General features: G+C 43.1%; 1 protein-coding gene across 5 annotated transcripts in view; it reads right to left on the reverse strand.

Moving 5' to 3' along the window:
* LOC120304552 (protein kinase C and casein kinase substrate in neurons protein 2-like) overlaps positions 1-16,307 on the reverse strand; it is a 71,339-nt gene that overhangs the window by 34,252 nt on the left and 20,780 nt on the right. The window lies entirely within an intron of this gene.

The raw sequence follows: 16,307 nt of genomic DNA on the forward strand, positions 1-16,307 counted from the left end.
GGGCAGGAGCAAAAGTAGAGCAGGCCCTCCTCCTGGATCCCGCTAGCCAGAATATGCAGGCTGACAGAACCAGCGGGAGTGGGTCAATCCAAGTGGGGTGAGACAGTCCCTCAAGCAACCTGGGCCCATGCCATGAAGGGCTTTAAAAGATTCCATTACTGTAACCTTAAAATAAAGACACGGTTAGTTCTCATGATTGTGCTTCTTGTCTGGACTACTTTGAAGAACTAAACACTTATCTTTAGGTTATATACATATTTCATCTTTACTCTGCTCCCTTGTCCAGAGTTCTTTGGAAACCCTGAACTTTTAAAAGATGTAGGGAGAGAATGTACTCCCTGCATAAATAATAGATCCTTTTGATTTAAATATAAGCCAGCTAATGACAGGTATACCATCTAATCTACATGCAATATTTTCAGGTAAAGCGTGATTTTTTTAAAAAAAATCCTTTTCTGTCAGAGTTCCAAGAGTTTTTTCATAAACCAAAGCATTGGGTAAGACACCCAGATCCTGCATTTATAAAATATAATTTCATTTATTTTCCTTGGATTAGTTTGCATTAAAAAATCTGAATAATAAACTAACCAAGCTAAGTCTAAACCATAACCAAGATGAATCACTTTGCCTGGCCTATCTACAAGAGTTGTGTTAACATAGACAGCCTCTGTTGTAAAATAGCTTCCTGTCTCTCAGGCAAACTTTTGGTAAATGGAGATATTCTTTTTTTATCTCCAGAGATAAGTTTATAAGGTGCTTTGTTATACACATTGACGATGGCTCAGTTTTCTGATTTCCCTCCTGTCTTGGGGGGGGGGTGATAAGAATGAAGTTCTTTGAATTTAAAATTATGATAAGTTTTTGTTAGAGAATTTTAATTTCTCTATTGGTGAAAAATAAATCAGAAGCTCTCACAGTTGACTGCATTTAGCTGATTCAAATAACTTTATATTTATATAAAAATATTTACAATACCATTCTTCTTTACAGCAACATAGCTTAATGAAGACTTCTTACAGAGACAGATCAGAGACAGACCTGAGACTGGAAATCCAGCTCCTAACTCAATACTCTTTTTGCACAGACTCAGTAGCACTTTCTTCACATTGGCTGACTGAGTTACCACATGACTCTTCCTGTTCATGAATATTCCAATACTCCTCCCTTCATGACAGGAAGAGACATCAGACCTATTGACTTAATACATTCTTTAATCATGAAAAACCTTGTGCCACTAACCTGGCCTTATACTGTACATCATTATTTGGCAATACCTTTTTCTTATATACCCACTTACAATCCACAGCTTTGGTTCCCTGTGGCAAAGTCACTGATTTAAATACTTCATGGTCTCCCATGGATTTCATCTCTTTATCCATGGCCTCCTTCCATCTTTCTTGTTCAGCTTTTGGTAATGCCAGCACCTCTTTATAACTTCTTGGCTCATACCACACATTGCAAACCTTTACCTTGCTAGCAGAATATCTATCAGGCGGAATTCCTTTGTTACATCGCTCTGACCTACGTAGTATTAAATGCTCCTGTGTCTCAAGTCTTTCTGGCTTCATGTCTTGTTCAGCCTCTCCTCCCTGAACATGGACATCTTCAATCATCATTTTTTTATCATTAGATGAGTTATTGTCACTAAACAGATCACTGTCATTAAGTGAGACATACCCAGAATTTGCATTAATTCTGTCCCAATTTTGTTCTGCAAAATTAGCAGACCTTGAAATTATAATTCTTTTACTTCCATCGCTAAAGCGATATCCTTTTGACCCTGGCTCATAGCCCACAAACCTGAGCTTTCTTGCCTTTTGCTGTCCCTTTCTTCTGATTACTTTCGGAATATGTACTCATGCAGTACTTCCAAAAATTCTCAAATGTGCCAGTGATGGCTTTCTCCCATATAGAATGGCATATGGAGTATTATTAATGGAGGAACTCCACAGCCTGTTAACTATATAATTGGTAGGCAATATGGCTTCTCCCCAATATGACCTGCTCAAACCAGAATCCTCCAATAATGAATCTTTCATTGTTTGCAAAACACCATTCCTTCTTTCAGCTACACCATTCTCTGCTGCTGTGTAAGGATTTGTACGTCTGTGTCTTATCCCCAACTGCCCCAACCATTGTTGGAATTTAGTTGACATAAATTCAGTACCTCTGTCAGTTTGCAACTGACACACTTGTTGTCTGTATCTTCTCTCTACAAAACTTACCCACTGTTTGAATTATTGTAGCACCTCTATCTTTGCTCTAAGCAAGTAGCAAAATGAATACCTGTTATAATCATCAACAATTACCAGTGCATATTTTGCTCCTCCCAAACTGGCTTGCATAGGTCCCACCAGATCTGCATGAACCAGCTCTTGAACTCTTTTTGTCTTGTGCTACATTTACTAACTGGGAATGCCTTTGACTTTGATGCTTTGCATACTGCACAGTCCAAATATGTTTTGCATCCCTTCAAATTTAGCCCTTCTGCAAAATCTTGCATTTGCTGCAAAACTTTAAAGCTTGCATGACCAAGTCTTCTATGCAGAAGATGAACACATGAATCATGATCTGTAACATTCTTAAATATATGGGAACATTGAACCCTTTGTCCCTGCAATACATATAGATTATCTTCCTTTATGCCTTCTGCACAAATATTCCCATTCCTTTTGATGAGACATTTCCCATTTACAAAAATGACCTCAAAACCTTGTTTGTCTAAATTAGACACACTTAACAAATTATGTTCCATCTCAGGTACACAAAGCACATTGGTAAACTTTGATTCCAAATATGGAATTTTTACATCGCCTTTTCCAATGACTTTTGCTTCCTGGCCATTTGCCAAAGCCACAGCTTCTTGGGCTATTGGAACAAACCTGCAAAATAATTCAGAGTCATTAACAATTGTTTGACTTGCCCCACTATCTATTAGCCACTTGTCTCTGTTGTTGCTATAGCAAACTTTTGCAACACCAAAATGTTCCTTTTGCAAAGCAGTCCTTTTTGGTTGCACAAATGTCCTTTACTGCAAACAGTTCCTCTGCAAACAGTTCCTTTGCAAATGTGTGCTCGCTCCACAAATGTCTTTTCCCGCTGAGCAGCTCTCTGCTTGCAAAATCTCTCCTTTGTTGCAATTTGGTCCGGGTCTGATCTGCTTGTTTCTTCTCCTCTGGAGACTTGCAGTCTGGACCCCCTCCTCAGGAATTTCTCCTCCTCATGGCTGCTTCTAAAATGGCGTTTTTCTTCTTCATTAAGCAAACATGCCTTTAAAGTCTTAAAATTTAAGTCTTGCTCTTCTTTGCACTCAAATATTGCAGAAACTGTGTCCCAGGTTTTATCTAAACTGTTCAACACCAATAAAACCTTCTGGGACTCAGGGAATTTAATCCCACGTTGTTCTAAGTCCAAAAATAAACTTTGTATTTTATTTAAATGCTGTTCCACAGATTCACCTGGTTGCAAACAGGCTCTGTAAAGTTTTCTTGACAATTGCACTATGTTGCAAGCAGAAACATTCACGTGCACAGCTCTCAATTTTAACCATATCTCCTTTGCAGTCTTTAAATTTGCAACATTTAGAAATTGTGCATCATCTAAATTCAAGATGAGATAAGCCATTGCTCTATCATGACTTTTCTGATCAACTGCTGCAAACACTTGTGGTGGATTTTCTACAATATACCACAGCTCTTTAGCTTTCAGCAAACATTCCATTTTTGCAGCCTATACAATGTAATTCTTCTGGCCTAAACGAGGCACACGGCTTTCCTTAAATTCCATTGCAGCCATTCTGCTAATTCTGCCTTGTTCTTATACTTTCTAAACACAGGCAATTTCTTCCAGCTTTAAATTACAATGCAGTCCTTATTAAGCTCTGGGCCCATAACCTGTTAGAGAATTTTAATTTCTCTATTGGTGAAAAATAAATCAGAAGCTCTCACAGTTGACTGCATTTAGCTGATTCAAATAACTTTATATTTATATAAAAATATTTACAATACCATTCTTCTTTACAGCAACATAGCTTAATGAAGACTTCTTACAGAGACAGATCAGAGACAGACCTGAGACTGGAAATCCAGCTCCTAACTCAATACTCTTTTTGCACAGACTCAGTAGCACTTTCTTCACATTGGCTGACTGAGTTACCACATGACTCTTCCTGTTCAAGAATATTCTAACAGTTTTTTAGGGCTTCCATTACAGTTTTTACATGCTTCTCTCTTCCAAATGTGTTCAATTCAAATGACAGGAAGCTGCCAAGCTAGGTTTTTTTTGTTTTTGTTTTTACAGATCTTTGGGAAAGGACTCTGAAAATCCTTACAACAACCCATTTACAGGACCATCTCTCCTCAGTGGTGTCTATCCATCCTGTTGGATCTGGCTGGAGAGTCATATTCCTGGACATATATATATATATATATATATATATATATGTCGCCAAGACACTTCCAATTTTATGCGGGAGAAAACCCGAACAACCAAAGACCTACATATATATATATATATATATATATATATATATATATATATATATATGTTTTCTGAGGTTTTCGCGGGTATTTGTATGTAGGTCTTTGGTTGTTCGGGTTTTCTCCCACGTAAAATTGGAAGTGTCTTGGCAACGTTTCGACGAAGTCACATTCGTCATCTTCAGGCTGGTGTTTTTAGCTTCTTGCTTTGAGCAGCAATGTGTGGTCTTAGCTGTTTCTTCCTTTTAACTGCCAGTGGGGGTATGAACTTATTGGGTGGGAGCTTGGCTGTGTTCTGATTGGGTGGAGGTGTGTTCTGAATGGTTAGGGGCTTGGCTGTGCTCTGATTGGCTGGGGGAGTGTTCTGTTTGTTTGTGCTCAGGTTAGTCTGAGTTGCAGAGGGGTTTAAGATTTTGGGCTGCCTTGCTATTTTTTGGCTTCTCGTTCGTGGTTGTGTCTCCTCTTCATGGAGGGTGTCAGTTTGCTTCATGTATGGATTGGAGGGGTTTAAAGTGGCTAATGATTCAGCTGTGGTCTGGCTTCTGGTTTGTGGTCGTGCCTCGTCATCGGTGTGGCTTTGGGTTTGTTTTTTGCGTGGATGTGTGGTGGTGACCTCCTGTGTGGTTTTTGTGAGTGTGGGTCTGGTATCATTTTTTGTGTTAGGGAGTCGTTTGTCAATAAGGGCGGGTTTCCAAATGGCTGGTAGGCGGGAGGTATCATCTCGCTTGTTCATACATTCATACATACATACATACATACATACATACACACACGTAGGTCTTTGGTTGTTGGGGTTTTCCCATGCGTAAAATTGGAAGTGTCTTGGCGACGTTTCGACAAAGTCCCATTCGTCATCTTCAGGCTGGTGCTTTCAGCTTCGTGCTTTGAGCTGAAAGCACCAGCCTGAAGATGACGAATGGGACTTCGTCGAAACGTCGCCAAGACACTTCCAATTTTACGCGGGAGAAAACCCGAACAACCAAAGACCTACATACAAATACCCGCGAAAACCTCAGAAACATATATACATATATATATATACACACACACACACATACATACATACATACATACATACAATCATCTGCTGGGACTTAGGATAATTACTAAATCAACTAATCCCTCTGAAAGCAGAAGAAAACTGCAAGTATTTGCTCCGGAATGTTCACAAGTGCCTTACAGTGAGTTAGAACAGTGGTTCTCAACCTGTGGGTCAGGACCCCATTTGGAGTTGAACGACCATTTTACAGGGGTTGCCAAACAAAACAGTCCGCCATTTTTTTCCCCTTTTCCTTAGCTGTGCTACTCCCTTTTATTCTATTGGCTTTTGAAAGCCAATAGAATAGACTCTCTTGAATAGAGTCTAATTCTATTGGCTTTCAAAAGCCAATAGGAATTGTCCAGGCTGTCTCTGCCCTGCTGAGTCCGCCAAAAGTCTCATTCTGTAAATGGTGCTGCACCAGTTAAGTAGTCCTTGACTTACGACCGGTTGAGTAGTCCTCGACTTACGACCGGTTGGGGGTCGCGGCATTAAAAAGGTTGAGAACCACTGAGTTAGAATAACTTTGTTCATATTGACACCTCTAAGTATGTTGGAACTAAAAGTCCCAACAGCTGGGAAAAGCTGGGTGTTTTTTACCCAAGTCCCTTAGTTTGTCTCATGCAGATAGGCAGACTTTCCTCATATGAGATGAGGTAGAATTCCTCCCCTCTATGAAATAAATGATTCCGTTGATCAGATTTCAACAAATGGAAAATACATCTGCACACATATGCACACTTGTCATAAGAACTTTTTTTTTGCAACTCTGATTAATTACAAGAAAGATTCAAACCAAGTAGATCACATAAAAGTCGATACATTAACAGTATAGAACAGTGATAGGAAACATTTTAGAGACCAAGTGCTCAAATTGCAACCCAAAACCCACTTATTTATCGCCAGGTGGGCATGATCACTTCGATGTCGCTCGTGGAGAGGGATGCCTGTGGGGGCCCGGCAGGTTGGGGGAGATCCAGGGGGTCTCTGGCAGATGGGGCGGTAGGCAGTAGGCTCGTCCTGCGGGGTGAGGCAAGGCAAGGTGAGGCAGGGCGGGGATGCCATTGTCACAGGGCAAGGCAAGGCAGGGGCAGCTGCTGCCTGACACCATCAGTCCCTGCACACAGGCCAGCGAGCGCATGGGTGCTGGGATGCATCCAGCCATGTGGGACCTCAGCGAGTTAGTGGGCAGCTGGTTGAAGAAGGATGGTTGCCATCTCCGGGGCGTGGCATACGTGCCCACAGAGAGCGCTCTGAATGCCGCCTCTGGAATGTGTGCCATAGGTTCTCCACCACTGGTATAGAAGATTCAGAATATGCAAACTATAGAAGAAATGTAGCCGAGCTTTTAATTAAATCCATTGCTACTTATCTGAACCCAATTCAGTCATTCCCAATCTTGAACCTTATAAAGCAGTAGATAAAACCCTTGGGAGTTGCCTGATTTTTGACAATTTGAGGATCTACCCTTCATATGTTTAGTTCTCATGTGATCTCCCTTGAGCAAATGACAAAAGGTCTAAACGAATCCTAGGAAATTATCTTTCTCCATATATTATCTTCTGATCTTTTAGAAGTTGCTTATCCTAACTATAACAATTAACATCATATGACATGCATTATTTCAGCATTCTCTTTTCAGAAGTATAGAGGTGGCTCTTTTAGAAATTGTATATTTCTAAAAAGTACTTACATATAGCTCAACGGTGCCCATAGAGTATTAGATGAGTTTTATATAAGAAACCCTAGAGTATTAGATGAGTTTTATATAAGAATAACAGTCCACATCTTTTTTCAATTGCTATATTGATTTTGGTGTCACTTTCCATGCTTGTCTTCAAGATGCATCTATGCTCTTTTTTTGCCATGAGTGATCCCATTGCAAATAGATCCATTTTATTAGCAGTCAACTGAAGGATCCATTAAGAGTCTAAGTTCAGCTAAACTTGCTGATCAAAAAAATTGGGGATGCTGTTCTGGATATTAAAACAGCTAATTTTCACTAAACGTCTGTTTCTATATAAGAGTTCTGTGAATATAGGGTTCTTCTCCCCCACCCACCCTCCAAGAAAACCTCATATTTATACTTGAAGATTGACCATGTTCTAAGAACTGAAATATTCCTGTGTTTAGAGTAGGAACCTTTGAAGAGAACAAGCCCATATTTGTGATGCACATGTTCTAGATTCAGTCTCCAAGTAACAAGACCATATTTACTTAGAATCTGGCCAGTCAGATCAAACAATTTAGGATTACACAGCTCAAAAAAAGGGAGCTTTATATGATGTATTAAAAATAAAGTGTTGTGGCAGTTAGCAACCCAGTGCCTATCATGGCTGACTGCAGTCCAGATCCCACTCTGAATTTCATCAAAAGTTCTCCCTGGACTTTTGGGGATAACTTTTTCTTTCCAAGATTTAATCATACAGGGGGGAAAAAAGGACTCTTTTAGTTTATGACTACGTCTGGGGCAGGAGGAAAAAGTAAAGGATAACTAATGAAAATTCTCTTTAAGAATGATGGTGATTAGCTGAACTCAAAGCTTCAAGCCATATATGGAAAATAATGGTGAAGGGATACTAGGGTTAATCTGAGCTTAAAATTAGCATCTAAATTGCATCTCTCAAATACTGCAATTTTGGATCAACTCTGTTCTGATGAAGCTGCTTTTTTTGTAGCATTAAAAATGACTTTAATTTATTTCTGAGTGTTTCTTGGCAGTTGATTCAAGGGTTTACAGATTGTTTAGTTAGTCCAGACTCCAGATGCTGTTGCTGCATCTGGAGTTTCACTGGAGGAATTAACTGTGGCTTGGCTCCAATCATTTTTTTTTTACAGAAATAGATAAAATGTATATTAGTCATACATGTCACCTCTGGAATAACAGGTTTGAATGTACTATGCCAGCATAGTAATGGCAATTGTTTGGTCAAAGTCTTAAGATGGAGTAGAGGAAATGTCAGTCTTTCAGTTGATTAAGCACTGAAGGTATTCATCTCATTTTAAGATCAGAATGTTTTCTCAATTTAAAATTAGGCGTATACTGGACACTTCAGGGAATGTTTAATAAGGGTTGATTTTGATTGTAATTGGAGAGACACACAGGATATGAAATATTAACATATATGGTTTGATCTTGTTCTGCTAATGTCACATATAGGGTTGAAATCAACAAGACTGTTACTGTAAGTGTGGATTGATTGCTGTGTTAATAAATCACATATTATTTTGAGATATTGATTCCTGTATTTGGAATCAATTAATATACAAAGATATACATCACTAGAAGTAGTATCTGCACCCAATTTTAACAATTGTGTTGTCACTATTTGAATATTTTATTTTACAAAAGAGCAAAGAAGAAAACTTTCAGAAAATATGGCTAAATATTAGAGTTGTTCTATTAGTAATTCGCCAAACCCATTCCCTTTTTATTATTACAATTATTTAATTATACATTATATTTTTGTTATGACTGTTATGGGTATCTACACTTTTCTTTAAATTAATTTAGCAAGTTTTTTAACAAAGTGAATGGTGCTGAGTATAAGATCACGGTGTTAATCCATGATCTGTATAAATACAGTTAATTGAATAAACATTTATTAAGTTCACACAATACATGAATTACAATGTAGGGGTGGGCATCATGCAGCCAACTGCATTCCTCCCACACCAAAAAATATCCTATTTGTAGCATCACTAAACTCTTTCCTGTGGCCTTTGAAGATCAGGAGGTTGAAGTGAAGCCAAAACTTTCCAAACTTATTCTACAATAGATAGATTGTATATAGTGCCATAGGTGTCGAACCTATGGCACTCAGAGATCTCTCTGTGGGCACACGTGCCGTCGGCCCAGTCCTAGGCCTTCAACTGGGTTTTATAAAACCTTTTTGCTTTAGGCTTCCACCGTCGTGTACAAAAAAAAAAAAAGTTCAATCAATCAGTCAATTTCCACTTCTCGTGGGAAAAAAAAGATCTTGCAAAGTTGGAATTGATTGAACTTTTTAGTCCCACCCAGTCTGCTGTTACCACCACAACCATGCCCACCCAATGGGCCACACCCACCTGGCACCCAACGATGCATAAGTGGGTTTTGGGTTGCAGTTCAGCACTCGGTCTCTAAAAGGTTCGCCATCACTGGTATATACCATATACTAAAACTCAAGAAGCACAGCTTTAATTACTGACTGTCTAGAAGCATCTGAATATGCTTGATTAGATAAACCAGTGGCCCCCCAACCTTTTGGGCATCAGGGACCAGTTCTGTGAAGAGAGGTTTTTTCACAGACCTGAGGGGATGTGGTTTTGTGTACTGCCTGCATCCTCTGGATGCAGCTTTGTTTGTTTGTGCAGCCCAGTTTCTGGCATGCAGATTCATGGACTGAGGGTTGAGAACCCCTGGTCTGAAATGTTTCAGATCTTTTCTTAGGTATTGTACAATATTCTAAGCTTAATTATCCACTGTCAGTTTAGCTAATCCTGACAATTTATAGTTAACCTAAAGACTGGCAAAGGAATTATAGACATACATATTGTTGATGTGACATATTTTAATGATTGATTTTCCTTTCTTTGAAACCTTTCAAGAAATGTAAGAATCCTACTTATCAAGTAAAATTTGTTATGGACCAGGCTTTAAAAATAGCATTGTTGTTGCATTTTGCCAGAATAAGCATGTTTTATATAGGAATGAAAATTATAATATAGGGATGAAAATCATAATACAACTACCATTCCAAAAATAAATTCTTAGGACGAAGAACGGAACAGAACTTCAAAAACTATTGGGTTTAATTACTGAATTGGACTGTATACAACTTTGAGATATTTTATATAAGGGTACTTGCTACCTGATGTCCTTTAACAAGAACTGCCATAGATCGAAAATGTATAGAGGAAAGGAACCTATTATTGGAAATAGGAAGGAACTTGATGGGTCATATATAATCAGCTAATTTTTGTGAGAGAGCAGGGGTCCCCAACACCCAGTCCGTGGACCAGCACCAGGCCATAGCGTGCCAGAAATTGGATCACACAAATGAGCAAAGCCCCATCCACTGGATGCAGGCAGCAGAAAAAAACTCTCTCCATGGAATCGGTTGGGGACACTGAGCTAGAGAGCTAGAATTTTGGTACAGGAATGCCTCACTTTTTCTGAGCCAATGCCACATTTCACTTTTAAGTGGTGTGTTGGGACCTACAGAACAATTAAATCTGATTTAATCAAATTTAAATTATCATTAAACTCAGTTGTTACATATTTCATTATTTCCCACTTCTATTATATTAAAAAAATATAATTTTGTAATAATTATTAGAGGTCTCGGATGGTCTTGCCCAAGGCACCTGGGGGCTATTTCTGATCCCTGGGCTTTTGACTACGCATTTCTAGTGCACAATCTTGTTCAATAACCATATCCACTTCCCTACCTTGACCTGAGTGATTTTTAAACAATGGCTTATTGATTAAACTGACTGGCTGAGTACCTATAACACTACACCACCAACGATGATTTAAAATCCCTTTTTGGATAAGTCCACATAACATGGTAAGCCAAAACCAAATAAACGACTGATTGATGATTCAGCTGTTGAGTCCGTGGCGGGAAAACAGACACGAGAAGCAGCTGGAGTTCTCAGTTTCATTTATTCAGCGTTCAGCTTACAGGAAGATGGCTTCAGCCTCACCCAAACGCCTCGCAGCTCTTATATAGGCAACTCCCGGGTAAATGGGTTACTTTTCCCGCGCCAGCACCCGCGCATGCGCACGGCGCTGGCGACAGCCTGTCTGGTCCCGGGCAGCTTTGCACCTGCCCGGGACTGCCTGCAAACGCCCGAGCCGTTTGCAAAGGCTCGGGACATAACATCCCTTTCCCCCGGGCTAAAACTACTACCAACATACAACATTTATTTTATACGACATTTTGCTCCCCAATGTTCCCACTGTTTACTGGCTTTTGCTTTGCCAGCAATGTTATGTAGTCTTCTAGGTACTTGGGAGATTTCTTTGCTCTCTGTGACCTTCTTAGCTCTGGATTACTGGCATAAGTCCCCTGACTGGAGGGAGGCGTGAGCCTGTTCTCTCTATTGTGCCCTGGTGTCTTCCAAGGACTGTGCCCCGATGCCTGGCCTGCTTGCTTGCCCACCGGGCTCGTCAGGCCAGGGCTTCTGTTACTTTGTGACCTGGTTGACCTACCTAGCTGTAGACCCTCAGGCCCCTTGAAGTGATAGCCGCTGCTGGGCGTCTCTGTAGAACCTCCTAGGTCAGTCCAAGACCTGTCAGGAGGCTGTCCATTCCCTGAACCCCATTCTGTGTTCGGGCTCGTGTGGGTTTCTGTACTTTCCCAAAACTCAGGTGTTCCCTGATTTGTGCTAGGGTTGTTGTAGTCGGGACTTGGTTCCTCGACTAACTCTGTGTATGTTTGACCCCCTGTAGGATTTGGGGTAAGGTCAGGCCAACCTTGGGGAATTGTGTGCCAGCTCTCTTGCGGGGAATGATTTGTTGGGATGCCCCCGGGTATCCTCCGTTGCTGGAGTGCTGTGTGATGTGTGTGGAAAGTGAGTATGCCCCCGGGGTGACTCCCTGGCTGGAGTAGGCGTGAGTGCCTGTTGTGTGGGTAAGCTCCATGACTTTCTTTTCGGAGCAATTGCAGAACCTTGGGACGAGCCGTTTGTGGCTCCCTCAGTGGAGATGGGCAGTAGCTCTTGCCCTTCCCTTTGCTCCAAAGGGTCCCCCTCCCCCCCTGGAAAAGACCCAGGAGTCTCAGCAGAAAAGTCTCGCCTAGAGCGAAGTTGGTCGATGTGCCGACGCAGGACACGACCGTTGTCCAGGGCAACCTCGTAGGAGAGAGGACCTGTGATCCTGGACACAGAAGCGGGGACCCATGTATGACCAGGCCCGTAATTGCGAGCCCAAACCGGGGCACCCACAAGTAGTTGTCTAGGTGCCCTAGGATGTGAGGTAGATGAAGGCAGTCTGTCCGGATGCAACCGGTCAAGTCTAGTAGTAAGTTGGCGCCCCCAACGAAGTTCAGCTGGACTTCTCCCTGTAGAAGTGGACGGTGTGGTGCGATAAGAAAGGAGAAAGTCAGCCAACCTGTGATGCCAGTCCCCGTAGGTGAGTCTCTTCAAGGCGTCCTTTGCGATGCGCACCATACGTTCAGTAGCCATACCGTTGGTGGACGGGTGAAAAGGCGCAGACGTGGCATGACGAATCAGGTTTGCCTGTAAGAAAGCTTGGAATTCGGAGGAGGTGAATTGAGGGCCGTTGTCGGACACAATGACATCTGGCAGCCCGTGTGCAGCAAAAATCCCCCTCAGTACCTGAATAGTCTTTGCAGTGGTGGTGGATGAGACAGGCACAACCTCAAGCCATTTTGAATGGCTGTCAACAAGGACCAAGAAGAACTGGCCCTGAAAGGGCCCAGCGTAGTCAATGTGCACCCTAGACCATGGGGACTGTGTTTCCTCCCATCTATGCACAGGAGCTTGGGGCATCTCTGGGCGAGATCGTTGGCACAGGTGGCATGCGTGTACCTTAGCCTCAATATCTTTATCTAAACCAGGCCACCACAAGTGGCTTCGTGCAAGAGCCTTCATACGAACAATGCCAGGATGACCCTCGTGGAGGGATTCTAAGACCCTAGTCCTCATTGAGGTGGGAATGACAACTCTGTTTCCCCAAAGCAGACAACCCTGAGAAAGGGACAGTTCGTTCCTTTTGGACCAGAAACTCTGAAACTCAGGACTAGGGCAGTGCTCAGGCCACCCGGACAGGACCCAGGAGCGGACACGTGAAAGTGTGTGATCTGTACCTGTTTCAGCGGTAACATCCCTGGCACTAAGAGGGAGCTCGGGCAAGGCTTGGATTGATAGAATGTTGACAGCTGGCGCGGGGTCAGCTTCTACTACTGGCAGAGGCAATCTACTGAGGCCATCAGCATGGCCCATTTCTTTCCCAGGCTTGTGGAGTAATGAAAAATCATATGCAGACAAAAAAATAGACCACCTAAGCATTCTAGGGGAAATGATTTGGGGAGTCTGCTTACGTGTGGTAAACAGTCCCAGCAGAGGCTTATGGTCAGTGAAGACCGTGAAATGCCTGCCATATAGAAAATCATGGAATTTTTTAATTCCAGCAACAACAGCCAGAGCCTCCCTGTCTATCTGAGCGTAGTTGCGCTCGGCAGAAGACAGTGTTCTGGAGTAGTATGCAATAGGAACCTGAGTTCCATCAGACCTGAGGTGACTCAGGACAGCTCCAACCCCGTAGGGGGACGCATCACAAGCGATGCACACAGGGAGAGACTCGTTGAAATGTGCAAGAACACTGTTAGAAGTGAGCAAGGCCTTGACTTCTTTAAAGCAAGCCTCATGTGCTTGTGACCACAGCCACACAGCTTGTTTGTCTAGTAGCCTGTGAAGAGGCTCAGCTACACTAGCTTTATGTGGAAGAAAAGAATTGTAGAAATTCAGGAGGCCTAGGAAGGCCTGAAGTTCGGCCTTAGACTTTGGCCTGGGTGCTTCTAAAATAGCAGTTAGTTTGGATTCAGCAGGATGAATCCCAGCAGCATCAATTTTGAATCCCAGAAATTCAGTAGAAGGCACCCCAATCTGGCATTTGTCTTTTCTGAGCTTGAGGCCTGATTTCCTGAATCTTAACAGGACAGCCCTAAGCCTTTCAGCTAGAATGTGTGTGGAGTCTCCTGCAATCAAGACATCGTCAAAGTAGGGGCAGACCCCTGGTATACCTCGTAGTGTGTTTTCCATTACGCTTTGGAAAATCCCAGGAGCGACATTTACTCCAAACTGTAGCCTTTTTACTTTAAAGGCTCCCCTGTGGGTCACAATGGTCTGAGCTATGGCAGCATCATCATCAACAGGCAGCTGTTGATATGCTTGAGCTAGGTCAAGCTTTGCAAAAACACGCCCCCCCTTGAGAGAGGCCAGGATGTGACTGACCACAGGAACAGGATAGGCATGTTGCTGCAATGCCTTATTGAGTGTGCATTTGTAATCAGCACAAATGCGAATGTCCCCATTTGCCTTTAGAGGCGTGACAATGGGGGTCTCCCACGGGCTGGAATCAACAGGTTCTAGGATTCCCTGTTGGATTAGTTTGTCTAGTTCAGTGTCAATCTTACTTTTTAAAGCAAAAGGGACCCTTCTTGCTTTAATCCTAATGGGAGTGACAGTGGGGTCTAGCTTTAAGGACACAGGTGGTCCTTTGAATGTGCCCAGCTGGGGGCTGAAAACATCTGCAAATTCTTTGCAGACTTCCTGTAGGTCGAGTGTTTGTAAGCTGTTGAGTCCTGTGACGTGTATCCCCAGGGCCTCAAACCAATCGAGTCCTATGAGACTCGTTCGTTCACCCCCTACTACTAATAAGTCTAGTGGACCTTCAAAACTCTTGTATTGCACGTTAAGGGTGGCCTCCCCCTTAACACACACTCTTGAGTTCTGAAAATCTGTTAATACAATATCAGAAGGCCTTAACTTGGCCTTAGACCCACTTCTGGAACAAATCTTCCTAAATGTATGCAATGAAATGATGGACAGGGCAGACCCTGTGTCTAGCTCCATAGATAATGGAACCCCTTGTAGCTTCACGTTGAGTGACAGCTTTTTCTTCATGGGCTTGTGTGTGCCTGTTCTACAGATGCTTCTTCGCGAAGCGCAAAAACCTACCCTATTCTGGCTGGGGAATCTGGTACCCTTCAGGCGTTCTTCTTGGGGTTGTGCCTTTCGTCGGCCCAGGCACACAGCTGCAATGTGCCCTAGTTTACCGCATGCCCGGCAGGTAGCGGAGCGGAACTTGCAGTCGGTTCTCCTGTGGCGACCTCCACAGCCGATGCACTTGAGCGGAGCCGAAGAGCTTCCCTTCTGGTTCTCTTCCTTCGCGGGGTGTAGACGGTCGACTTCCTCGTCCGGATCCTCCTCGGAGTTTCATCGGACGTCTTCCTGGTGCACGGACGCACCCTCTGCACTGTTTCTGATCGGCCGCATGTTTTTGACGGCGCCGCCTGCTGCTTCTTCTGCGGTGACTTCCCTTAAGGCGTCTTGGAAGGATAATTCTTCCTTTGCGAAAAGTCTCTGTTGTAGCTCGCGATGCCTTAACCCGCACACGAATCGGTCCCTCAGTCGTTCCTCGAGGTCCTTGAACTCGCAGGGCTTGGCGGCCTTCCGTAACGCGGCGATGTATTCCTTGGCTGACTCACCGGACCGTTGATCCCTTTGTTCGAAGGTGTGGCGCCATGAGATAACGGACACCTTGGGGTGGAAGTGCTCCTTCAGCAGCTTCTTCAGGTCTGCGTAGCTTACAGACTCTACTGGGACAGGTGCTGCAAGGTTTTCTGCGATTTCGAAGGCGTCTTGGCCGCAAACGCAAAGCAGGGTGGCCGCCTTCAAGCTATCTTCCCTCACTTGGTTTGCCTTGAAGTAGTTCTCCATTCTGGATACGTAGGACTCCCACCGCTCTGGCTGTGAGACGTCGAATTCCGAAAGCCTTCCGATTTTCGCCATCTTCGGATCTTCAGGAGACGGGTCTATCAGCCAGCCTACTCCCGAATGCGCACCGGATTGGCGGGCAGCTGCCGAGTCGATGCCGTTCCTCTTCCGCCGCTCAGGACTCCTTGGGTAAGCTTACACTTCTTCCTTTCCAGGTAGTGCAAAGCATCCCATCCTCGTCGCCAGTGTTGAGTCCGTGGCGGGAAAACAGACACGAGAAGCAGCTGGAGTTCTCAGTTTCATTTATTCAGCGTTCAGCTTACAGGAAGATGGCTTCAGCC

This window comes from Crotalus tigris, unplaced genomic scaffold, assembly GCF_016545835.1.
Source record: "Crotalus tigris isolate CLP2741 ecotype Arizona unplaced genomic scaffold, ASM1654583v1 scf7180000017639.5415321, whole genome shotgun sequence".
NCBI classification, from domain to species: Eukaryota; Metazoa; Chordata; class Lepidosauria; order Squamata; family Viperidae; genus Crotalus; species Crotalus tigris.